The sequence below is a fragment of the Corvus kubaryi genome, unplaced genomic scaffold, assembly GCF_017639235.1.
Source record: "Corvus kubaryi isolate FWS band 111438036 unplaced genomic scaffold, C.kubaryi_AGA036_p1.0 37260, whole genome shotgun sequence".
Lineage (NCBI taxonomy): Eukaryota > Metazoa > Chordata > Aves > Passeriformes > Corvidae > Corvus > Corvus kubaryi.
The window spans coordinates 5,654,015-5,681,356 of NW_024581077.1; the positions used below are offsets into that span (position 1 = coordinate 5,654,015).

The 27,342-nt window shown below is 41.3% G+C and overlaps 1 protein-coding gene across 12 annotated transcripts in view; it reads left to right on the forward strand.

Annotated features, from left to right (window-relative positions):
* The window catches only part of TENM4 (teneurin transmembrane protein 4), a 928,417-nt gene that overhangs the window by 310,600 nt on the left and 590,475 nt on the right, over window positions 1-27,342 (forward strand). For 7 of the 12 annotated variants that reach the window (XM_042024143.1, XM_042024148.1, XM_042024149.1 and 4 more), the window contains exon 1: window positions 22,379-22,761. The gene's annotated coding sequence lies outside the window, so the exon portion shown is untranslated. Of the gene's footprint in view, window positions 1-15,148; window positions 15,309-22,378; window positions 22,762-27,342 lie in introns of those variants that run through there. The other 5 variants (XM_042024150.1, XM_042024153.1, XM_042024154.1 and 2 more) reach the window with 3 other exon arrangements.

Here is a 27,342-nt window from a genome sequence, read left to right on the forward strand (position 1 = left end):
CATACCACTACTCTCCTCATATTCCCCCTGGTGTTCTCTTCTATCCTTTCCTTTCCCTTCCCTCCCCTCCCCTTCCCTCCCCTCCCCTCCCCTCCCCTTTTGTCTTTAACAATAATGTCACTTTTTTTGCTGTGTCTTTTTTCCATTGGCAAAGCAACATTTGAGAAACAAAGATAAAACACATACAAAATATTTGTGGCTTATTAAAATTATCTCAGATAGTCTTAAGGATATATTTTTTCAGGACATGTTGATAAGGAAAACGTAGCAGCCGCTTTATTTGATTAAAAATAATTAGACTCATAAGTGTAAGCATGTTTCATATCATGAGGTGTAGGGAGACCTAAGCACTCTGGTTTAAAATATCAATAGCTGTGCAAATTACAGAGTCTTTCACGGGGTTCACTGAGTCCTTAATCACATAAAGTCCACATAAATTCAGTCTGGGAAAAACAAAGTTGAGTTTGAAGGACAGAGATTTCCGTGGTAAACATCTCTAAACTCTTTTTACCTCATAAAGAGAAGGTCACCAAACCAAATCAGGAGATAGAGACCAGGGAACAGGGTCATACCCAGGGAGTTTAAGGAATCTTAAGATAGCTGCTGTGAATAAAATATTCAATAAATCCAGGGAAACTCAGCTGAGACCTAGACTTCTAGAGCAAGTTGTGTAACTCCAGGCAAGGAAAGATTCAAGGAATAAAATTTTTGCTGTTGACGTCAGTGAGAGGAAGAATTTTATATTATGGCTCCCGATGTTTATTCTCTTTTTGTCGAAGTCTCAGGTCCATTGGGGATTTTTTGTGGAAGGGAGCTCTCATCTGCTTCAAGGAGAGGAAGGGGATAACAGAATAAGGCTGAGCAAGAGGATGGATCTCAACTTGAGGGGAGATGGTGCAGGTGCAAACCTAGTTACAGGAAAATGTTGGGTATGGCCAGTATCTATGTGGGAGGAGCCACAAGGAAAGAAAGGACTTGACCCATGGGATACGACAGGACCTGAGGGTGGGCAGCTGAGAAAATGCAAGGCAGATGTGTGGATCCAAGGGCTCACAAGATGGATATCAGGAGTAGTAACTTTAATCTTCAGGAGTCTAGTGAGCCACAAGTCATGTCCGTGTCCCTTAAGTTGTCTGCCCCTCTACCCATGCAGGGATGGTGTCTCAGGTGACCGTACCTGCTGCCCATTACAGGAATGGGTCAAGGATCAAATAAGTTGAGCCATGACAGCTATCCCAAGAGGTTCTCCATGGTTTGCACCTTTATTCCTAATCCTGTTTCATGGCAAAGGCACACCTTTACTAAAGACTCCGTTGAGTACACAGTGACTTTGGGATTACAGTACAGGCCAGTAAAAAAAATATCCCTGGACCCACCACAGACTTGGTCTAGGACCTTGAGAAGTCTCCTGACCTCTTCATGCCTCTGTTGACCCATTTATAAATTAAAGAACAGTAATATTTATCTCTCTGTTGAGGTGATGTCATGAAGTGGAATTAATGAATAGATACCAATTCTCCTGGGATCCTGAGAGTACAAACATGGTGAGTCTAGTTTTCACCCTGGGTTCCTGAAGCCTTATGCAGTTGCTCTGGCTGTCCATCTGTTTATCAGTTCCCTTACTAAAACCTGAGATCATTTTTGAGTTACTCATGTTGAACAAGAACTAGATACCTCCAAGAAAATATAATGAGGTACTGATAAGTTTCATGAAAATTAATGAGAAAGTGGGAGGAAAAGACTGGAATTAATACCCTCCAAATCTGGGAGCAACCTTTGGTTGGATAAGTTATGCTGGGACTTTTTTCTGCATGATCTGACCCTGCACAATCAGCCTGTGTGTAGTGACCACCAGTTACCACACATATATTTTGGAACCAGTCACAGCAAGCGGTGCCTTTTACCAGCTGGTAATTGCTAGAGTTAGAGGAGAGCCTGGAGGCATGGAGGGTACCAAGTGAAAATGATTATCTACAGGATATCTGCAGGCTTTGGAAGTGTGAGCTGAGACCATAGGGGGAAAAAAAAGCGAAAGAAAGGAAAAATAATGGGGCTGCTGTCGTGGAGGGGGTCTATAGATAGAGTAGAATATAAACTCCAAGGTTTGCAGGCTTTGTTAGCTCTCCACTCAGAGAAATATTTGTTAATTGTTATTGGAACATCTGTTTACTATTTTAAATGTCTGATTTCAAGAATTTATCAAATGACAGGAAATGAAACAGAAGTGCAAAACAATTTTTTTTGTGACAACCAACATTTATTTCTGAAAACACTCATTAATAAGGAAATCCTCAGAAAGACATTTCAAAAACATGTATTTAACTCAAAAGCCCAAAATATAGGAATAAAATCAGCTTCATCTTTGACACTGACATTCTACAGACAGCCTTGAAAACCTGTTCTAGGATAAATCTGAAAACCTCAATAGCTGCTAGTGATTTTTCAAGGAATCAAGCCATTGTAGTCATGGGATCAGGTACTGTTCCTGCTTTGACAAGGAAAGATTTGGGATGTCAAACATTCTGCATGCTGCAATGTATATCACATGCTCAAGTGGTGTTCAGTCAGTAAGGAAAGGTATTAGCCAGCAGCTTTATAATTCTGCACCTCCCTCGGTATGGTGATAAACAAAGACCAGCCCTGATGCTGTCTTCAAGTCTTCTGGTCTCTATATAAGAAGTGTTTGGTATGAAAGTTGAACAGCACAAGAGATGAAGCTAGATAGTGGTAGCAGCTGGATGGCAAGGTTTAACTTTCATGATCATAAATGCTGCTTTGGTCCAAGATCACAATTGGAAAAGAATTTGTGTGTGTGTGGTCTTATAAATATTTTTCAATCATTATTACTAAATGTATAACTGACTTCTTAATGTGCATAATTGTCATATGGCAGATCTGGCAGAGAGGGGATAACAAGTCAGAACTACCAAACCAACTGAGCTACTAGAATGTTTGCTATGATGATCAGATATCACAGATTAAATTGAATTTGGATAATCTAAACACCTATGAAAAACTGGGTCTGCTATGCTTTGTTCACACACCTTTGTTCATTCCCTGATTCTAAGACCATTCCTACTATCTCTTAGCTTTTTTTACTTTTTCACTCAAATTTTCCCAGGCTCTCCTGATCAAGAAAATTTATCTGAGAATGTTACCAAAAGAAAAGAGAACTTCAGAGAAGTCCTCTGTCTGGAATTTCTCTTCTCCAAACATTTTAGCCTCCTCCACATGTCCAGGAAAACACTCACTTCTAAAATAGCCTATATCCTAGTCAAGAACTGGATCTGCCTTCCTGATCATCACTCAGTTAAGATCTACACAAGCCCTCTATTTGCATGGGCAAGCACAAGGGCAGCTTTTTGCACAGATATTTCCATTCAACCCTGCCAAGCAATTCAGCACTGCCATGCCCTGGAGTGATCTACATAGCAACTTTTGTGTCATCGGGTCTTTCACATCTAAAAGCATTCCTATGCAGAAAAAAGCTGAGGTGCACTGTTGGAGTAGTCTGGAGGAGCTTCCTCTCACAGTGCTTATATGCTGTTTCTTTTGAAGAGACAGCTTCCAGCACAACCAATCTAAGAAATTTTCAACATAGTAATTAAAAGAAAAATGGGGAAAACCAGTAAATCAGCTACAAACACAATCCAAGGAGGTAAATTGGACTGTTTAAAATTGACCAATGAGTTTAACTTGAAACCCTGTGTGCATAGCATGTATGTGTGGATATATATGTGCATTTGCATACATATGTGCCTATCTATGCACAAATATATAGAAGTTCTCGGGAGTTTATACAGTATCTTTATATTGTCTATCAAGACTAGTTTTACTTTTGTATATTTGAGTTTTTTAAGTCCATGAATACAAGACACTCTCAGAACTATCTGCATATGAACTTGAGCCAAGTCCTAAGGGAGATTTGTGTGGCATTTGCACACCCTGTTGACATTTAGAACAAAAGTCAAGCCCTGAAAACATAACAAAATTATGGGTTAGCTCTCTTTTTGGTGCCTGCATAAATTAGCAAGACTGTCATCCTTGTCGTTTAACACTATGGCTGCACCAGTGTAAAAATCTACGTTAAGAGCGCTGACCCACGGGTCACTGAACCTTGAAAACGAGGAAGAGATTTTGCAATGGGCTGCAGTGACTTTCCTTTAGAAATCTTAGCAGAGCTGCTGCAGCTACCATGCGTTATGGGCCTTTCAACAAGGAATTGGCGGTAATGGAGAGAAAGAAAATTTGCCAAACTGTTCTTCTGTGTAGGAGCACATATTTGCCCTTATTTTTACTAGTGGCCCAAAACCCTTCTTGGAGTTCTAGATCTCTGCTAAAGGAAGAATGCAGTCGTCTAGCAATCTTAGCTCTGATAATATTTAATAAGTATGCTTCTGATTTTAGTGGTCAAAGGGAGCTTGCACAAAGCCACCTGCCTTGTTAACAGTATTTCCTTCTTTCTGGAATTCTCTGTCTAAATTCAATCTGAATGATCTGGCAAGCTTTGAAAGCATTCTAGCTTAAATAGGGGAGCCCGAGATTTTCAGCATCCTTGGTTTTAAAAATGTACTTCTGAAAGGGCTTGGCTCCAGCCCCTTCAGTTGCCTAAATTATATTTATAGCCACACTTGGCATCTACCTGACACAGATCTCAAGGCAGTTTTAGAAATCACTGATCTCCTCAGTTTACAAGGAAGTTAAGAAGACTTGAGTGTTCAGTAGCAGTTGTCCAGTTTCTTGATCTGAAAATTTATGCTCTGAACCACTCTGTCACTCCAATGTTAGAAACTATATAGTCTGGAACAAACTTAACAAAGCTATCTTAATTCAGTCTGAATACTACTGTGGTAGGCCTAAAGAAAAAAAAAAAAAAGAAGTAGAAATATAAATGCAAGCTACTGATCCTATGGTTAGAGCATCAGTAAGGACATTTTAATGCTATATATAGAGAAAGTGTATATATAGTATTAAGGAGATGAGTGTATTTTATCTTTGGTCAATGCATAAAGCCATCTGAGTGTAATAATAACTCTCAGCTGGGTCTACCTCTGCATAGACTGCTTACAAATCACTGCAAACATTTGTACAGAGAAAAGTACAAGACACTGATGAATAGAAAATAGCTGGAGAGAGAGCCCTGTCCTTCTCAGGGACACACTGAAGAGAACCTTACACCTATTACTATGTAAAACCAAAATCCACAAGAATGGTGAAGTAATATTTAGCTCCATAATATTTATTGTAGCTTGAGGTCTAACAGAGCTTTATAAAGCTGGTGGTGAAATGCTTCAATTCTTCTTAAAGTACTCTTACAGTGGGAAAACATTTTGTATTAAATATTTTAACAAAATTAGCCTTTTTTCTAGTGCAGGATGACATAAACCTGTGAAAGGTTCAGAAAACATTTATCATTTAACTTTTCTGGATGAGGAAAACTGAGGTTCAGCAGTGCATTGTCTAAAGGCTCAAACTTCACTGTGTCATTCTCTGTACAGAGCCCTGTGAGAGCTGTGGAAAGAGGCCATGGAGGCTGGAGCACCACTCAGACTGTGCATTAATAGTTACAGAACAGAATAGTTTTCACTTGTCAGTAATCCACACATGCTATCTAATTTTGTGTTGTACCTTTACAAAAACACATTTGGGTTTGTTGTTGTCGTTTGGTTTGATTTATTATTTTCTTTTATTTTCAATTTAGGGAAAAAATAGCATCTTAAAAAAATTAAGGTCAGTGTTTCCTCCCTCATCAGCCTCATGTCCCTGTTCTTTTCCCAGCAGGCTGATAGACTGGCTGTAGCCCTGACAAACCACTCTGTCCTCAGCCAAATATAACAATCCCTGGAAAGCTCTTGATCCAGATCTTGGTTTGTCTCAGGTCTCTCCCTCCATTACTCTCCTTGCTCAGGCTCAGCCTACTACAGGTGGTTCCTCTAATGAGAGGGAAGATTATTTTCCTTTCCATTCCCTTTGCACAGGAAATCACCCTCAAAGCATATTCCCTCTCTGATTTTGTTTACATGTCTGATTTTCTGTTCTGGTCAAAAGAGAGTTGCAGTGACAGGAAATGCTTTAAAAAGTAAGATGGCAATCATTTTAAAAGTCAGTTAGCAAGATTTATATTTAAACATCATATCCAGTACCATACCCTACCTGCAGGGACATTTATTGCCAGATTACTTCATATGGATGGAGATAATCAGGAATATTAGACAGAGATCAAATGCTATTGGAATTAAAGCATCCCTTGCATTACCAGTATGCTCATTCATTTAGTTATCTTTCCTTGAAGTAAGGAAATCAGCATTTCCTTAGCAGAAGGAAGAAAGACAGCAGAAAATCCATTGTTTCCTATTCATTTAAAGAGCAGTCCTTCTACTATATGTCTTAAAACATTCTGGTTACATCTTTCTCTTTCTTTTTATTTTTTCTCTTGATTGCCTTTATATTTTCCTTTTTTCCTATTCCTTCTCTTTTTTCTTTTTTGTTTCCCCTTTTCCTTTCCATCTTTTTCTCCTCTTTTTCTTTTTTTCTTCTTCTTTGTCTCTTTATTTCTTTTTTTTTTTTTCTTTTTGAATATGAATAAAGAAGTGCCTATGGAGTTTGCCATTGATTTAATACAGAAGTGGAAACCTAATTTTTAATGCTTCCAAAGAGATTAAAATCTCAAAGACATGAGTGGCCACTACAGACTAACCTCAGTTCTGTAATTTCTTTGGCTTCAGTGCAGTTGTACATGGGATAAATTTAGTAATTATTTTCCAGTGTGAGCTAATAACCCATATTTTTTGTTTTACACAACTGTCATTATGAAATTTCTCAAAATTCAAGTGTGAGGCATTTAACTGGAGGGACAGTACTGAGATCATTATGTTCTTCCCTAATGTTTCCACTTATATTTGGTAACTTTTGTATGATGGCTCCTGTCTGTGTCACAGATCTTTAGGAAGAATTCTGCCTTGCTGCCTAGGAATATTTTGACAGACCATGGTTTTAGTCTCTCTCAGCTGTCTTTTTCCACAATCATAATCAGACTTGTCCTACTAGTTTAACCCTCTAGTCCCTGCAGAAATCCTAAAGTGCTGTCAACAGATTGAGGTGCTCAACAGCACCCATCCGATGCAAAGTTAAATGCCAATGTACATACATACATGTGAGATACAGAAAGCTTGATTTCTTTTTATTTGCACCTTCATTTGGCAGCTTATTTAACAAAAATAAGCTCCTGTTTGTAGCAAGCATCTCCATTGGCATAGAAGGGTGTCATCATTCAGTCTGTGAGGGAATTGCCATCCCTTTCCCTTAAAAATAAATAAAGAAGTAGTGAAATGTTGGAGTATCTCTGTATTTACTCACTCTCTATTTTTCTTACAAAAGAGGTATTTGTTGATTTGTTTTACTGAGGCTGGATTTACAAATAAGATTCAATATGAATCCCAGAACAAACTTTGTTTCAACAGTGGCGTGGGTGACTGTGACTGAGGAGGTAGCATGGTCTACCATGCCATTGGGATGGCAGGAAAGCTAGGGGTAATACACATCCTTTACAAAATCAGTTTATCTGAGGGAAATGGTAGGTAAACAAGAACATTTCTTGCACAAAACATAAACTTGACTTCTTTTTATCATGTTCTAATGGGCAATATATTTGTAATAAATATAGTGCTCTCCTCTTGAACTGTAAATTGTGTAACGTGTTTGTCTTCCTGCAGTGGAACTCTGATTCTTAAAAGATTTTATAGGATTTAGTGTACTGATGGCAAAGAGCTACTAGATTGTGATTCCTCTTATAAGAGCTCTCATGAGAGGATAATGACAAGGCTGATATCAGCAAAATGGCAGAGTATCAAAACCCCCAGGCTGCTGGCCAGCCCTGGGTCTCCAGGACTTTCATACTACCTGTACTCCTAGAGTCTGTGGCATTCAGTGGCCTTACAGGAGTGATGGCCATAGAATAAAGAATCACAGAATCACAGTTAGGGTTGGAAGGGACCATAAAGATCATATAGTTCCAACCCCTGTCATGGGCAGGGAACCTTCCACTAGACCAGGTTGCTCAAAGCTTCATCTGACCTGGCCTTGTTGGGGCTGGTCCAGCTGGCGCTGGTCCCACAAGCTACTGGGGAACATCATTAGGATATATCTAAGGGCAAATATAACATATTAAACATTAGGAAAGGTTCTACACATTCAAGAGAGGAAAAAAAATCCATTTCCACCTGAGCTACCTATTTCTGCAGCCTGTAATTGACCTTGGGCATAAAATCACTGATGTTTACAATCTCTAAGTAAGGGATTAGATGGGGAGACCTATCTGTTACACAGTATTATACTCGGTATTTTAATGCCTGAAGATGATGCAAGAGGTGAACAGGGAAGACAGCTTGCAGACAGACTCTTTTTCTCTCCACTAATTCATTCAGTCCCCCACATTCCCTTGACCTGTGATCTTGCACAAGCTCCAAAACAAACTTGATCAGTGCATGCTTATATGTACACCATTACATTCAACAACCCCAAAGCACTCCCTAACTGGCGCTGCCGAGTGCTGGAGGTGGGGGAGGCTGTGCATGGCTGTGCAAAGCTGTGAGCAATCAGACAGTTCATTCTTCTTTCAAGAAGTGTTACATGTCCAGGCTGTGGTATTCTGGCTCCTTTCAAAACGTGTCAGCTTAAACAATCTCTGCAATACACATCCCTTTCCTCTCATCCTATTTTTCCTCTGTGCTGTAAGAGCTGCTGTGTTTCACCCCCCAGTCAGCACTAAGATTTTTGTATAAATGAAAGTTACTGAAAGGATTTGTGGCCATTTCATTATCACTGCTGTGCCAGATTATAGGGGTTGGAGCATTTTTAGTACCTATGGAAATACTGAGGGATGGAGGGAAGCAGGTAACAGTCTGAGCTGCCTCCAGCAGAGGGAAGTGGTACACACAAGCTTCCTAGTGTGCTCTATCCTGCTGCTGTGCAGAGCAGACAGCAGAAATGTCAGGTCTGGTGTTCACAGAGCTGAAATTTCACCCCACAGCTCCATCATTCTCCTTGCCGACACAAATGCCTGGTTTAATTCCTTTTGTTTCTTTGTTACATTGATCTTACTGTTGATGTCTCCCAGACCAAGCAAGGAGGTGTCTCCCATCCAACTCTCAGGAACACCCCCCTTGCAATGAGACTTCATGTAAGACGTTGGATTTTAAATCCTGGAGTGAGTGCTGGGAAATAGAGGTGCAGCTAGAGCTCCAAGATCAGTTTTGGTTTTAAATGTAAGGTTTTAGTATTATATTTCAGAGGCTGTTTTAAACCAGGGCTACCTTTTCTCTGAAAGTCACCAGCAGATATGTCAGAGGAACTTGTCTTGGGCTTGGTCCTAGTGGTGCCTACAACTGAATCCCCACACAGATGCACACTCAGATCCCTGCACACCAACACACAGCTGGAGGCTGCCCAGATGGAGTTTCCACTCTTTTTTGTTTGCACACTCACATCTTTCTGTCACAGGGTCCCTTTTTGGACAAACACACACACCCCTACACGAGCTGAACAAAAATGCACTCACATCTCATATGGAAGAAATCCTTTGACCAGTTCTCCTTGACAGTTAAACACTTCTAAAATACATGTGACTCTTCCCTCATCTTCTCTGTCTTTGGAAAGAGCAGAAGCCTGCTGGAAATTAATTCATGAGGAAGATAATGTCCTTTACCTACACTTCCTTGAACTGCCTTAATACTGTTTGCAAAGCAACCAAATGACTTTGTCTCATCCTCACCTCATCTAGAGCTGCAGGGAGGGAAGTTTTGCCTCCAGCTTTCAACCTTTTGATGCCGGGATTTTCCACGCTGAGATACAGTAGGTGGGTAACAAGAAGATCCTATTAAAGTGAAATGAAGTAGCAACATAGCAAATAAGAAACCTACCCATCCTTCTCTGCATTCCTTCCTGCTCACTATGAGAAAGAAAGAAGGAAAAAAAAAAGGTGGCAAAAGAGGAAGAGCAACACAGAGCAATAGCAGCAGTGACAATGTCTTGATTTTATATGTAGAAAATTAGTCACTGCTGCTAAAGACACAGCTCCTTTAATGAACAGGCTGCTGCAATATCATTGCAACAACTAGCAACCCACATGTTAGATTACAACAGGTTGAGCCAGTGCACACTCCCCTGTGCCACACTCTGAAAAAAATAAATCAAATGTCTCTACCTGAGGCTCCTTCATTTCCCATGCAGAGATCTCCTCTAATGCAGGCTTTTCATGGTACCTTTCTTCACCAAGAAGGGGCTGACAGTGGCTTATTTACCTACTTACCTGTCTTTGAGCTATGTGGCTTTTCTCTGAACAAATTAAACTGGCTGTTTCGAGTGATGCTTTCAGGCTCTTGAGTCTGGATCTAATTCTCAGAAGAGTTTTTGCTTAAAACCTGTTTTTCAAGTTTTCAACCAGGTATTGACTGTCTGTGAGATGCAGCTCTCTGAAAGGACCCTGGTGCCTATGGGTAAGGAAAAGTATCCTATCTGGCTACCTTGCCTGCTTTTAGGTTTTCTATAAGACTGTGATAGACTAAAAGTGGAATGAGGGCTTGCTAAAACAAGCCCTTGTCTTTTTTCAGTTAATTGCTTTGCTTGTTTGCTGCTTCTGACTCCGGGACCAGATTTTCAGCTGCTGAGAGTTTCTTTAAATCCACTGCTAGAAGATAGGTTTATTTTTTAATGCTGTAATAGCATTTTTAATATTCCTGAGTGGATACACTCATTAGCTTAGCTTTGTGTGACTGATTCTGTCTTACAGGAAATGGTGGTAAATACTTGAAAACCTCTCATAGTTAGGAAGTTTGATTTTAGTCTCCAAAGTAGAGGAAAATCTTGATTTTAATTTTTGGCAAAGGGTGTTTTTGTCATGTATTTTCTATGATCTCACAAGAAACAAAATTTCAGGGGCCAAATGCTCATTTGTATGAGCTGACTTATCTCTGAGGCAAGGAATTTTATGGTTCATCAGAAGAGCTGTCTGTTGTCATGGACATGGGGTGATTTTTTTCCCCTTGGGTGCCTAGGAGAAGAAATAAAAAAAAACCAAAAACAGTGAGACATAGAAAAACATGAAAAACATGCCCCAATATCATGCAGAAAAGATGCCTTTTCTTTTTAATGCACTGTAGAAAGTTCTAAAGTTGATGTCCCAGGCACATTAAAACATAACTTATTAAATCTGGCACACAGCTACAATAAACTGTTGTTTCTCTGTTGTTTGGTTTTTTTCCTATGCACTACCACTGTATTCAAGCATACTGTGTTTTTACATATGCATATTCTTGTGGAGTGGGGAGAGAGGAAAGCATAAGGACGACAGAGAGCAAAGAAACAGAGCTCCAGCAGTTTCACTGCTGGACCTGTCATCAGGATCAGGGTGCAATACATGCCATCAGAGTTCTCAGCGATGCTCAGGGCAGAAGTAAAGAGAAATATTCAGTCTCAGGCCCTTCTTTGAAAATATTGCCTCACTATTTACTACTGTGAGTAGCTAGAACTCACCGTACACCATGCTGGGCTCTTCAGAGCAATTCACTTCAAAATGGTCTCTGTCTAGAGATCTGCATGCCTCAATCCAAATAAATTCAGGATAATTCTGTTGCAGGTCTGATGCACCTGAAATCAGAATTTGGACCTAAATAGAATTGTTGTTATTAAATTATTATTATTATCATCACTGCTATTATCTCTATGTAAACAAAATACCACATACCATGACGAAACTGCTGCTTTTATCTCTCTTTGCAATGCTCCAAATCCTGTAATCTAATTGTTACACATCCTTGCTCAAAAGAAAGGCTCAAATATTAGCTTAAGGTTGTAACAGTAATTAGCACTGCAGAAGCTTAAGCTATCTGTGTAGATCACAGGGTTTGCTTACCACATACTTTATCAGTAGGTTAGCTTGGGAACCTTATCATCTGACACCGGGAATCCTGAATTCAGCTGATTTTTTAGGAGTCTGTCTGTTCTGAATGTTTGTTCTTTATCTCTTGTGCTGTGGTTGAACATGCATCAAACACAAAAAGGAATGTAGGGGGTGAGTGAGCAGGGGAGTGGGAAAGACCAAGTGTTCTGGCAGTGAAATGGTACTAAATAATGCCAAAATGTACTTGAAAGTGGAGCGGCAGTGGGATCTGTTTAACTGATGGTAGAACCAAGCCAGAAGTAGGGTTTCATTCTCCACTGACAGGGCAAGGGTAGTAATTCACACTGGAACACAACATCTGTCAGCTGAACAGAGGTGAGCAGAGCAACCCTGCTGCCATGTTCACCAGGGAAATTCCAGCACCAGAGATTTGGAGACCGAATGCTCTGGCTTTGACACTGTGGCAAACTTACTGCATGCCTTTACAGAGAGCATTTTAAATTGGACTTTTGAAATGTAATTCAGTTTGTCTTCTGGTGTCTCTGTTTATTAGCTGTGGAGAGGGAATAATAAGGCTCATTCCATAAGCTGTTTTCTGCTCTTCTCCTCTTTTTTTGCTCTTTCCTTAATTGTAACCATCTGAAACAAGGTACAGCACTAAAAGGACCTTTACTTTTAACAGAGTGGTTGTTTTATACTCTGAAGATAAAAGGGAAGGAAAGTCCTCACTTGAGAAATTAAGTCGAACCCTGTCCCTCAAGACAGGATGAACAACCAAGTCACTCCATTAACATCTTAAATCACATCTCCCTCCCCACAAAATCACACCCTCCAACTTTTCTTTTCTTCTCCCCTTCAATAACACCATTTTCTCTTTGACCACAACCTTTGGCATGTCGTCTTTTCCATTTTTGTCTATCCCTGTGCACACCTACTCCCTCTACAAAGGTCTCTTCTCTTCTGCTGTCTGGCCAGGTGCGTTGTTTGAAGATCCAAGAAGTCACTCACAGGTAGCTGAGCTGGCTGGTTTGCATGTACTGACCAGCCAGCTGGCAGCCTGAGCCAAGCAATTAGCTAACGAGCTTACACCATGGCCTTTCACTCACATGAGCTGTGCTTTGTCGTTGTCTCACACTCCACTGATTTTCATAATATATGTAGGATATTTATATCTTTTAAGCTTTTACCTCTCTAGGGAATGGGGTGAAATTAGCCACCAGGTTCAGAATACATTGCTGGGCATAGGATTGACAGATGGAGAGCCAGATGGACAGACAGCACTCCTATAAAAGCCTTATTTCCTTAGGAAAAGAGGCCGTTGGGTCTAAGCACTACTAGTATGGGGTTATAGGATGGGTGGGGGGGATTATAACCCTCATTAACAGATGTCATGTGTCAGACACTCCTGCAGAGAGATGCAGAGCGAGAGTAAGGGAAATACCTTGTTTTTCTTTGCAGGTGTGAGTTTAAATCCTGTTCTGTCTCAGGTAAATTCACAGCAGACTGGCACAGCTACACATTCAAAAGGGAAAGGGAAAGGAAGGCATATTTGTCACTAGCTCCGTTAGTCCTTTGTGTATTGTCACTTAAAGGCATTCATGTGGCTTTTCTTGATCTGACCCGATAGGTTCATGAAAGATTTTCTGATGTTTTCTTTACCCAGCCCAATAGGATAAATTAAGTAGCATATTAAATTTGTAGTCCCTCACCCTGAAAATGACTTGAACCCATCCTCTGACCCAGTTGCACTCTGAAAATGGCTGGATCAGGCATGATCAGGTCTAATAGGCTGCATAGTCTATATCTGGGGATTTCAACTAAGAAAAAAGACCAGTTTTAAATGTACTGCTCAGTGAATCCTAAAACCCACTACTTAACATCACTTTCTAAAGCTGTAGTTACTAAATGTGAAAATGCTACAGCAAAAATTCATAGAATCACAGAATGGCTTGGATTGGAAGGGGCCTTAAAGATCATCTAGTTCCAACCCCAATTCCATGGGCAGGGTATTCCACCTCTGCAACCCTTCTGTGGGGTTTAGTAGTAGCGGTGTGCACTAGCAGTTCAGGTTTTGGACTGGTCCCTGTTAGACTCATGATTGAGTAACAGTCTACAGGATCAACCACTTGTTTTATTTAGCCATTTTATTAGATGGTATTTTTTGTAGCATCCTTCCTTTGTAGCATCCTCTGCCCCACAGTGAGCTACCATGTGAGGTGTGGAACGTATAGGAAGTGAAAGGTGAAATGCCTTAATTGGGAAGATTATCATGCTCAGAGTTGATATGTGAACAAATCTGGCTCCACAGGTTATGGAATTCCCGCCAGGAAAGTGGGTGGGAACCCTTGGTTGAACCCAATTTCCTGCTTGAAGAACTGTTGCTCAGCAGGCATGCTTTAAGCTGTCCTCACTGCTGTGCTCATCTGAAGTCTGGATGTTGGGTTGTGGATGCTCACTGCAACACAGGCAGTCCTGAAATAGAGAGAGTAAAAAGTTTCAGAAATTAATGTCAATTATGACATTTCAGAAAGAAATTGTGTTGCTCACGATTTTATTTAAATTTGTAGAATAGCTACGAAAACATCTCACACTTTTGATGCTGTGCATCAAGTTATCATAGCCAAGGGTATCTAGTACCATAAAATAAGCACAGATGCTGCTGGAGCTTTTCAGAACAACTTTCACTCCACACTTTTCAATAATACAATGCACCTTCAGTACTGCAAGCTTTGTAATCAATCCTTTTACTTTTCTTTCACTACCAAAGTTCCTCTTAAAAAACACCAGATCCAATCTTCAAAAATATTTGTTGACTTCTGAAGCATGTTCTGATGCCTCTGAGTTTGAAGTTACTGTAGAAAATTTACTTATGTAGGATGGCAATCCAAATAATCTTATTTTATCTTAAAGTATATTAAGGTCGTATCAAAATTTCATTGGAGCTCTGTCCAAGGAAAAAGAACTTGCTTGCTTATGAAATTCTGTTATAAATGCATTTAACATCTGGTCCTGCAAATGTACATGATTTTTTCTTTGTGACCCTTTGCAATGAATAAAGGCAAGAGATGTGAGTAGAGATGTGCAGGATTAGATCCCTTACTTTGTGTAATTTTTTTTCCTATGGCATTTCAATGATAAAAGACCAATTTCTGCCCTTGCTTAACCTCCAGCAACCCCACTGATTTCCTTGTTCATTCCAGATTGTAATGAATGACTTTACACACTGGAGCCCTTTTATTCTTTCCCTTCCAGATTGAGTATCTCAGCCCAGACAATGGGCCCCTGCCTCCAGGAGTGTGCGACTGAAATAAATCCACTGACTTGAGCAGCCCTGCTCCATCGCAACCGAGAGCCGAAGCTGGTCTCCAACACACAAACTTCCATGGAGCACAAGCCAGGGAACAGCATACAGGTAAGCAGCATTTTTAACTCCTTAGCATGGCTTGTGTTTGTACCTGCCCTGGCTCAGGGTTTATACACATAGAGTAGGTATTAAATATCACTGTCTTTGCACTACGTGTATCTATTTGAGATAATTATGGCTATTGTAGTGCTGGTGGGACTTGCAGTCTTTAATGCACTTATACTCACAACATCTGATAAAGTGAGGAAGTATTTTTATCTGTATATTATACAGAGGAAACTGAAGCCTAGACAGTTTTTTTGCTGCGCCAGGGAACTGAATCTGGATTTTCCAAGCTGAAAGCTAGCACTCAGTCTGTTGGTCTGTCTAGAAATAAGCAGTACAAATAGGCACAGAGAATAGCGCTTCTTGTAAATTGGGGATACTGAACTACTTCGTTGTGATACAGCAGACATGATAAATTGCTGCTGTTAAACAAAGTGTTAGGGAATTGTCACGTAGCTACGGAGAGGCCACGCTGTTATTAAGGGTGCAAAAGGCATACATTTTAGCTTATTCTTCCATATCCATATTGACTCTGAAGTGCAAACAATAATAAAAACTAGATTTTGCCAGTAAACTAACACAATTTATCTGGAGGACAGAGCAGAAAGTGAGAGCAGAGTTCAATTCCTTCCTGCTTGTGAGTGGTGACGTGTCAGCTGATAGAGGCAGCCCAGGCAGGGGACAGGGAATGTTGATGCTTCTTACTGTTCTGGTGAGGATTCAGTGAGACAGGCTTGGGGTTGAGTCCTAAAAAATTAATAAGGATTGGAAATGTGTATCAGAACCAGTCATTGTACTCAGATCTGCTGTGTCAATACCACAAGATCACCTTTTTTCTCTGTTATCATACAATGATGTGGGTACTTTGCCATCTCAGAAGTCAATGGTTGGTTCAACACATGAAAAGGAGATTCCAGAAGTGAAGGTACTGGGGAAGTGGGGGCTTTATTCTGCTGGCTCAGATGTTATTCTTTAAAGGGGAAAAAAGATGTCTCCAGATCTGTTCTTTTAGTAAGAGCAGGACTCTCTGGGATTGAAATAACTGGCTTTTCGTTTCCCAAGAGCATCTAGCATGTGAATGGGACTATTATTATGAATTTTGCCATTGCACAAGCATAAATCTGGAGTGAGTCACAAAGTTAGTCTAGATAAGTGGCCTTATTGGAGAATTAAGAAATATCACACATATGCCTAAACCAGAAGATTTCATCAGGAAAAAAGTCTTCCTCATAATGAGGTTATGGCTTGAATATGGTTGCAGATTGGCCTTCAAAGTTTTATTTGATATTGTTTGATATGCTCCAGTATTTCATTGTAATTTAATGGTGATTCCTATTCACACAGCTATTCTAAATAGGTTCTTATATGTACCTATTACCTTGGTAGCCAGGTTTCTATATCAAATCCTGAACATTCCATTATTATTAAAAATATAAAAGCCATCTATTCCATCCATTTTGTACAGTGAGGTGAACAAAATTGGATATGAAGTCACAGTGTGGTAATAGGGCAATTATTTTTTGGAGGTTCTAATATACTTATGGTCAATTGTATTGAAGATGTATTTTATTACAGTTGTTCGTGCCTGTTTTATCATGTGCTGTGAATTGGGAAATATTCTATCCTATCCCTGGATTAAAAAACCCCATGCTTTAAATTTTTAGAGAGGAAAATATGTCTTTGAAAAGGTGTAATTTGATCCTCTGAGAAATTTATATCATTTTTGACATGATCTGCACCTTCTTGATGAAGACCTTTCCTCTTCATAAGGCATCAGTGGAATTTCTGGAGATAAGAGAGACCTCATTCTACTTCGTTAGACTGAATGAGCCAGCATTGCATTTGAAGTTCCCTGCATATGCTACATAGAGTATGTTTACACAACCACAGAGCATTTCAATGACAAGTGTCTTCCATGGAAGTGGCCTCCTGAAAAGTTTTCCTTAGACATATTTACAGATTTAAAATATAAACAGTGTGCAGGGAAAAAGAACATAATAGGCTTAGGGACAGGAGAATAGAGACCTATATGCTTACAGGACCTTCCACCTAATTGCCTATAAATAATTGTCTTGTGCATATTACCCACATCAGAGCACAGTCTATAAGCCTGGATGTCAGCTGCAGAGCTCAGCTGCTGTTTGTAAATGGTATTAACTGTGCTCTTGATTTTTCTGTGCTTAACTGTATATAGTTTTGTTTTATTGGCACTGTACTATAAGCATATTCTGCACTATGCAAATAGAAGAGCTGAGAAGCATATGGGCCGAATCCTGCAACATTCACTCAGGCAAATGGCCAATTCACTTGATGAGAACTTTTCCTGAGTAAGCAGTAGGAGCAGACTTTCAGCTCCATCGTAGGCCTCGGCTGGTTCTCAGGTGTGACAACAGACACTGGTGCTTTGCAAGGGAGGAAAGGAAGGGTATAACACCCAGTACGGTGGGTAGGTGCTCAGTTCTGTCCTTCTCAGGAACTAAGATCCACTGAGATGCTACAAAAGGCACAGTCAGTATAGAATGACCCTCTCCAGCCTTTAGCAGCCTGTTAAAAATTAGCTAATAAAAGGAAAGACCCTTACAAAAGGAAAGAGCCTTCAGGACAAGAGGAAAGGGCCTCAAGTTGTGCCACGGAAGGTTTAGACTAGATATTAGCAAAAATTTCTTCACTGAAAAGTGATCAGATATGGGAACAGGCTGCCCAGGGAAGTGGTGGAATTACCATCCTTGAAAGTGTTCAAAGGACTTGTAGATGTGGCACCTGGGGACATGGTTTACTGGTGGACTTGACAGTGCTGGGTTAACAGTTGGTCTTTTCCAACCTTAATGATTCTATGATTCAATATGTGATAACATTTCCCCATCCCCAATCTGGACATAACCTCATGGTACCAGTAGTGGAGACATCTCTCTAGTCAATGCAGACAGATTTAAGCTGCAAGCATTCATGGAGTGAGGAGAAAGAGGAGGGAAATCCTGCTTTTGATGAAGAGCACCAGTGATTTCTGCTTCACCACTTTGTTCAAGAGCTTTGTCAGGGAGACATAATTCAGAGTGGGAACTTCAGGATTTAGCTCTGCATCCAGCTGTGGTTCAGCCCTGCTATCTATCATACAGGATTGGGGTTTCACCCCTTACCTGTGTAGGTGGCTAAAAGCTCTGTCCCATTTCCTGATCTCAGTATATTACATGGCCCATGCTGTGGTGGCAATATGTTGTGGACTTCAGGTCCAAGTCCTACAAAAGGTCACACAGGTGTTTTTCTTAATTGACTCCAATTTTAGCTACACTGCCCCTCACAGCTTGATATGTATCAGAGAAGCTGGATTTCTTCGATCCAGCTACCATGGGAACAAGTGCAGCATTGATGCTGTAGCACACATTTCAGCATGATGCCCACACAGACCCCGGCTACACACCACTTGGGGCTGCTAAAGTGTGTTGAACACTGGGCTGTGTGTTCCCAGTGCTAGTGTCATCCCTAATAGCTACACTAATATTAGCAGTGGTACCCATATCTCTCTTTCTCCTGCATCTATTTCTTTCAGCAGTGCCCAATTGGAAACTTAAGCTGCAGCCCTTACTCATGTTCCTCATTCTCATCCTCATGCACCTTTAAAACAAAATGGCTAATTCAAATAGAGGCTTAAAGGTCATACACTCCAGACCTGGTTTTGCAAACCCTTTTGTACATGGCTTTTCCTCTTGTATTTAAAAAAAAAAAAAAAAAAAAAAAAAAAGAAAAAAAAAAAGAAAGGAAAAAAAAAAGATATTCTCATCAGGAAATGTTGGCAAAAAGGGTTTAATTACAGAAATCATTTTGCACCCTATGGAGAAAGCATGAAGAATGGCATATTTCCACATTTGAATTGCACATTCATCAAGAAAAGAGTGATTTCCCCTTAAGAATGTTCTGGAGGAGTAGAAAAGAGCATTGAACCCTGGGGTGTGTATTTTATAGTCTCTGAAAGGCAAATGGTTTCACTTCCATTGATTAAAATATATGAGTTTTTCCCTCTGGATTATTCTCCTGGATGTAGAAAAACACCTAAAATCTTTAGTAGTGGCTGTCAAGCAGTGCAGCCCCTTAGGAGATGCCTCCACTAGGCAAAGGGCTCACCAAACCAACTGCTGCTGAACTTGGCCAGCAAGAAGCCTTTGACCACCAGATGTTGCTACTTTTTTTATTTGATCAATGGGGACTTTACAAAAGGTGTTTTCATTGTTTTGTTGGAGTGAATGTCAACACGGGAACACAAGCTGGCATTAGGAGCACGAAGTGCTAATTGGAGTGGCAGCTCCCGGACTTGCTGTCCTTGCTCTCTGGCACACAAGGTCTAACAGGCTCGTGCATTAGTCTTGTCATTCACCTTCTTGTCCCACAGATGTGGTTTCTTTACAAACTCTTTGCAAACACTGTGTGGAGGAGAACTTGACTTAATAGTCACTGGTCACAAGGAGCAAAGTGCAAAGTTGCTGGGATGCAGACACAGGCACAACATGTCAGGCTGCTGAACACCAATGCTTTGAATGTACATCTTCATAAAATAAGCTCCAAATTGGTATGCAGCACACTTCTGTGACCACAGTAATTCACTGTGAATTGAAGCAGGAGCAGGATTTTCCTAAGCAAAGTCGCTTTTTCCCATTACATTAGTATTGTTCTTTTTTTTTTCCATGAGCATTATTGTCTAGTTCAGTTAACAGAGAAAGGCCAATTACACAAACAGTGCTGACCTGTTAAACTTGAATTTACCAGCCAGAATGCAAACAAACAGCATTAAACTCCCCACTTGGGTTTACTGATTTTCTCTTAATAATGTCACTTGAGTTTAAAAAGAAATAAATAAATGGCTGGAGCGAATGGGCAGATCAAATGAGTGTTTCAAAACTGCAGGAAAGCAACACAAACTGTAAGAGCACTACTAACAAGAAAAAGAAAAAGTTATGTGTAATTGGAAGAGAAGATGTTCCATTTCCCTTCCAAAATCAAATGCAAACTGCTCATGTGACTGATTTAGTATTGAACAAGAGAGGAAAAATTGCTTCTTGGCATTTAAATGGAAATGTTTCTTGTTCCGAAATTTTGGAAGCTTGCATACTGTATGATTTTTGAAAGGCTTATACAATTACTATTGAATTTGGCTGAGGACTATACCTAACAATATATATATTTCTCAGTTAAACTTTTTCCTTCCAGAGACCTAAATTACCTTTGTCTAGAGTCTAGATTCCTGATGTGGAATATATTCCAGAGGTAATAAGGCCAATGCAAATATATTTCATTTTTAATATGTATGACTGAAAAAAACAGTGAACAGCAGCAGCTATTTTGCAAAGCAGACCTTTATGTCGAGGACTCTGCTGTTTTAAGACGATGTTCTGATTTGCTGTGTGCCTTTTTACTCTGATTTCTGGGTTTGGAAAAAACCACATATCTTACCTCTTGCTTTCCACAAAGGCTAGAAATTTTAGGACAGGAGAAAAAGGCAGAACATAGCAGACTTGTACCTGGCTAATTTAAAGGTATGCCATGAAGAGGATGATTCCCATGTAGCTCAAAGCACTACATGAAGTACTGCAGTCCATTATGTTCAGAACTCTTCTTATAATGCCGTTTTAGGGCTCAGTCCAGTGTCCCTCCAAGATTAGTGATGTCAACACAAGCCGTGTAGAGACTGTTGCTGAAAAGTTTTGTAAGAGTAAACTTTGAGGAGGGACTTGAAAGAGAAAAATGTGATTATTTGGTGAATGAGAAAATGATAGGCTGAGTGTAAATGGCAATGGGTGATATATCCTGACAGGAATAATTTATAGAGGACTTGCCCAAGGTCAGGCAGTGAAGCAGTAGCAGGACCTGACACTTAGCAACACCACAACCCTTTCTTTCTTCACACCATGTTGAATAGTAGCATTAAATAGCCCTAATTTCTTGTCACTACTGTTAAAATAATTAAAGAACAGATAAAACCAAAACTACCTCCTCCCCCCCAAAATATTTAAAAGGCAGACACTGGTAGCATTGATCTTCCTCCTCAAGAAGAACTAACCTTAAATCTTGCAGGCCTTCTTTCTTAGAATCTGATTTTAATTATCAAACAGCAAAATTATGTAAAAAAACATATTAAAATAGTAATAGTAATTGATACTGATAGTGATGTCATCTCCTGACACCACTGTGGATGATGCCCCCTGACCCCAAAAGCAAGACATTATGCAAGCTGCCTGACTAGAGGCATAGGAGGAACAGAGGTTTCCTGTTCCTCGTGATGTGTTCTGAAACTAGAGCCCACCTGACCCCAAGAAGAGAGGGAGGTTCACCAGGCCAGGACAGGAAGGCACCACCTGAGGCAGATATCCATTCTCTTCTTGCCTCCATCCTGATCCCCATTCCAATCTCATGCTAAAGCCAATGCCATTCCAACTCATCCCCATACCTATTCCATGCCCAAGGCCAACCCATGCCTACGGTACCCAAGCACATCCTCTCCTGTCCCTCTTACCTTCTAACTCTAATGGCCACAGTTGATCCATCTCATCACCATGCCCATATGCCTGTCCATGCCCACGTCATGCCCATCCCCTTCTCATAGCCCTGTCCAGCCCCTCTCCATGCCATGCGTGCCTACGTGCATGCCCAAATGCCCTTCATGCCCATGCCATACCTGTGCCCTTCTCCCAATGCCCATGCCATGACTATGTCTGTGTCCTCCCCTGATCCATGCCTATGCCAGGACTGCATCATGTCCACGCCTGTGCCTATTCCCATCTCATGCCAATGTCTGTGTTCTCCCCATGCCCATGCCATGCCCGTGTGTGTGTACATCCCCAGCCCATGCCTGTTCTATGAACATGTCCTGACCATGCCCACGTCTATGTTTTCCTCAGCCCCACGTCCACGCCGTGCCCGTGTCTGTGTCCTCCCCTGCCGCGCCTGTGCCATGTCCATGCCCATGCCACCCCATGCCGGTTCCCGCCCCATGCCCCTCTCCGCGCATCCGTAGGCCGTGTCCGAGCTGTTCCCACGCCGCTGTGGCGGGCAGCCGCCAGCCGCATGTGCGCCTGTCATTCCAGCCGGGAGCGCCGGCTCCTGCCTCCCATTCATGTAACCTGTGTGTGTCTCTCTTTCTCTCTGTGTGTAACAGCGAGAGGGAGAGAGCGAGCGAGGCACGGAGAGAGGGAGGAGGAGGGGGGAAGCTTTAAATAAAGCCTTTGGATTGCAGCTGCTTATTTTGGGCAGTCCCACCAGGACGATTCCTGTCAGGAAAGAAGCTGGACCAGACGCTGTTCTTTTTTTTTTTTTTTTTTTTAATTTATTTTGATTTTGATTTTTGGGGGTGGCAGCGGTGTATCTCTGAGCTGCCTGCGGAGATGAGCTCCGGTGCCTGCCTGTAGTTTCCACTTTGGGATCGCTGGACACAGAAGTGGCATTTCGATGGGGGGAAGCTGCAGACATGGTAAGCTTCGCTTTTTCCTCTGAAAAGTGTATTTATGCCATAGACTCTCTTCAATTTTCCCTTCCCCCTTCCCTCTTCCCACCAAACAGCCAGGCACACAGGCTGGGGCTGGGGAGAAGCTCCCTGAATCCCTGGTTTTCCAGCATCCATCCTTCCCTCCTGTCCAGCTCCCTGCCCTCCCCTCGCACAGTTTGCAGCAATTCGGAGGGAGGCAAAGATGCTGCAGGAAGCTCCGGGCTGGGGCGGTGGGGGGGCGGGGGGGGATCAGGCACTCCCCAGACTGCCAAAACCTTGCTTCAGGGTATGTTTGGAGTGGATTCTCCCGTCCAACCTTCCCCCTCCCCGACCCTTCCCTCTGCACCCCGAGCGGTGCGGCTGTGCTGGGGGAAGGCAGCAGTGCAGATTGGGAGGCACTGGAGCAAGGATGAAGCTTTAGGATCAATCGGTGTTATTTATGTAATAGTAAAAGCAGGGAGGAGAGGAGAGGAGAGGAGAGAGAAAAAAAATAGAATAAGAAAGAAGTGCCTTGGTATTTCTCAGCTCACAAGGCTCCTTTGGCTCTGTCTGAACCCCCATGCTCATGTCCTGCTGCAGGGTGGTGCGTGGTGGCAGTGTGTGTGTGTGTGTGTGTGTATGTTTACATTTGGATCTGTGCTAGAATCGGGCGTGAGGATGGGGTCTCCCATTTTCCAGGGAAAGGTGGGTTTGCCTCCACCAAAAAGCAGAAAAAAGAAATGCGCTTGACTGCAAGTTGAGTGACAAGTCTGTTTCTTAGGCATTAAATGTTAAAGCCCTGCTTCCAGCCATGCCCTGCCAGGATTAAAAGCTCGCCCAAATAGTGTGGTGTTGGAGAAAAGATGCTGGAGTGCCTGGAAGAAATGCAGTGGTTCAGACTCCTGCTAGTATTCTCAGCAATTTGCATTCTCAAATACAAATTTGGGTTGTTGAACCTAAAACCAGGCTGCTACCAAAGGGCATTTATTTCCTGGGAGTTGTTTTGGTTGGAAATACAGTGTAAAATATATGTGATATTTTACTTCAAAAGAAGTGGTAGTTAAGGAATGACAAATCTTTAAAAAATAATAATTAGCCCCCCCAAACTCTAAAAGTATTCACAAGGCAGTATTTATTTACTTTCTTATCATGACCATGCTTAGAAATTCACAGTGGTTACAACCATGTAAGCACATTATTTGAAAACAAAAAAAAAAAAAAACAAACCCCAAAAAACCCAACCAAAAAAACCATATTTATGCCATTGCCTTGTTTTATGGGATACACAGTCCGAAATACATTTTTCATACAGCCAAAACAGAGATGACTAAATGTTCATTGAATAGACAGGCAAGATCTTTCTGCATCTTGAATGCATTTGCTCATGGTTTTTCCTGGAAAGTGCAATTTTTTTAAATGATTTTAAAATAATAAAAAAATACAGCAAAACACCAAACTTGTGAAGCAAACTAAAATTTAGTCTCTCTGCCTCAAGCCTATCTTCCTCCTTAACTTTTTGCAGTGAAGCCTCACCTTGAATTTGCAGCTGCAACTTTTTCTTTTTTTTTTTCTTTTTCCCTGAAAAAAGTCTCAGGTGAAGGGAGGGCCATAAAATGAGAAAATGAGAGCAAATCTTTGAAGCTGGAAGTTGTCTGTCTGCTTTTTATAGGTAAACTTCTGCTGTAGCCTGGCAAGTTGTTAGTGTGCTGCTCCCTGCTCTGGGGGGCCGGAGTTGGGCAGGGGAACTTGGCAGCTCCCAGCCTATCCCAATCCCATTTCTTTCTGCTTCGCTGACCCTAATAAAATTGCCTACTAGTAGGGTAGCCCCTCCCCTCCTATGGAAAGTGCTCTGCTCCCAACATGTGCACCATATGTGCCTGCAACACCCAAGGCTTAACATATATACACCTATACTGTGCCAGCAGTCCGCATATGCCACCCGCACTCCGGCTCTGGCAGGAGCTGGGGATTGGCCATCGGGAACCCCAACCTCTCCCCTGATAGCTGGGGGAGGCTGGGGCTGAGCCAGTGATTTGTATTTAATTTATTTCATTGGCCTCTTCAGAGCCAGGCGCCTCCCACCTAGTGCCTGTGCCTGTAGCACTTTTATAGGCTTGGGTGGAAAAAACAAGGAGTATGTGTACATATATGTGTATTTATATTTAGTACGGTGTGGGGGGAGCATAAACGGAGGAAGACGCATCTCTTGCGCTGTTTTGCAGCGAGGCAAGACTTCACAGCGGCTCGCTCGGCTCTGCCTGTGTCACAAGGCTGTAGGAATTTGCTCGTTTGTGGCCATTGCGAGCTGCCCTTCCTTGTGAAATTCCCAGACTCTGCCACGCTGCTGGATCAGTCCTTGCTGGAGTGGGCTAGTTTGTGGCCAGGAGAATTCTTTGCTGCCATGATCCGTTGAGAATGCAATCCCCAAGTCAGTGCATGGCCGAAGAAAATTAGGGTCTGTGCTAGTTTGCAGCAGGTCTGGGGACTGGGAGGGGGCCGTGAGGTCACGGTGTGTGGCCGGGCATCTCCCAGGCACCTGAAAATGTAACCTGTTTTGTTCTTGCCTTGAGAGCAGGACCACTGCTCTGCACCCACCATCCTGAGAAGGGGGTCTGCACACACAGCTGGGGCGGGGGAGAAGGGGAGGCGCCTTTGCAGATAACCTGTTTCACTTTTTTCTCCTTTTTCCCCCTCAAAAAAAAAAAAAAATCACTGAGATTGGGAATTACTGCCACTGCACTGAGATGCACTATATCTTTTCAGGGACTCTGTGTCTCACCCTCCTTTTTCGAATGTGTACACATCATCACAAGGGGAGATTTGCAATTCATCTGTTATTTATGTGCGTGATCTGGAGAAGAAATGTCACGTTTCGGGGAAGAAAGAGGGTCATTAACATGGAAAAAGGTTCTCAGGTTGTTCTTTGGCAAGAAAAGGGGTAAAAGGCAAAAGGAGATGCAGAAGTTAACTTCGTAGTTTCCTTTTCTTATTACCAAAGGGTCCTGGTTTAGAAAGGCTTTTCTGAGGAGAATTTGCCTTCTGTAATTTTAAAGGACAGGGAAAAATTATGGAGAGATGAGGGTAAAGCTGCTCATCTGGTTTTGGTTGGGGTGGGGAGATAGTTCCCCCTCCCCCTGATTTACTACATGGATGGAAAAAGAGAGACATCTCTCTAATTTCAGTGGGACTGGGGACGGAGTGAGATTTGGGCTGAGAAGACTCTGCAACTTTAAGTTCATGTAGCTTAATTATTTTCCTTGACTCATTTAAAATAGATGCTTTCCTTTTGTTTTGGTGAGCAGATAGTATGCTGGCAAGGGAAAATGTTCTTTTTATTTTACAAAGTGAATTTTTTATTTTATTTTATTTTATTTTATTGGTTTCCTGGAGTGCATAACAACTAAATGTTATTTCATTCTGTCTACAACATGCACACTATTCCAATTAAGAGCCTACTCTGATTATTTTTAACCTGGTAGTTTGCCATTTCTCTGCTCAGGAGAATAAAACATTGAGTTCTTGCACTTTAAAATAGCTGAGATGCTTAAGCAGAACTACCTTTTCCCTGGGAAAGTCATTTCCAGTTCTGTTGAGTTCCCGCTTCAATGGTTCATTTTCTGACAGAATCACATCTTTGCAAGAAGCAGAACTATGATCTTATGTAACTTGATGTTTCCAGATCAAAAGTTACAAATATTGCAGTAATACCACAAAGAGAGAGACTTGACAGGAGGAATGTTGCATGGCATATTTATTATTAGGATTTCAAATCAAGGCGGTTTTAAAAATTTGTGGAGGGGAAAAGAATTAGAAAAGATGAATAAACAACACCTTGCTAGTTTGATATCTTTAACATCCCTTTTCCCTTTCATCTTAGCTCTGAGATTTTATTTCTTCTTTTTTTTAAGCAAACTCTTCTGTGTTTAAGAAATGTGTGATTTCAAGAGGTGAAGTAGCTTGAAACTCGCTCTCTCTCAGATTTGATTCAGAGAAATGAAACTTTGTAAATCAATGTCAATTCGGATTTAAAGACTGACTGTTACCTGCCCTGTTACAAGGTCTATCAGCATAGCTCATTGTAACTAAAAGCTAAAATACTCTGTTTCTGCTTTGAACTGACAGACTGGCGTTGCTGGGTACTTTGACAGAGTAACTCGCACCACTTGCCAGTGAATTGGGTATTCACGGATCCTTGACCGATACGTTTCAGATGAAAAAAAGTCTAATAATGTAAGATTTTTTAAAAGCATATGTGTGTATTTCCTCTTTGCTCTAGATTAAAAGGAAGAAGAATCACGGAGAAATTTATATCTTAACTCTGTCAGCATAACATAAGGAGTGGTGCTGTAGTGTGGCTATAGGACTGATAGTAGTCAGGAATAAATGTACCATTTTCATTCTTCTGTGCTGTTTCACCCTTGCTTCACTTCAGATAAATAATTTTGTTAGAATTTTTTTTTTTTTTTTTTTTGGCCAGTTGTTCCACCTTGCTCTCCCTGGATCATCTGTAGAGGCAGAGTAGAAACGTGAAAAGGAGGGTACGTTTCCTTGTCTGTGTTGCAATGACAAACCTTCCTTACAGAAAGT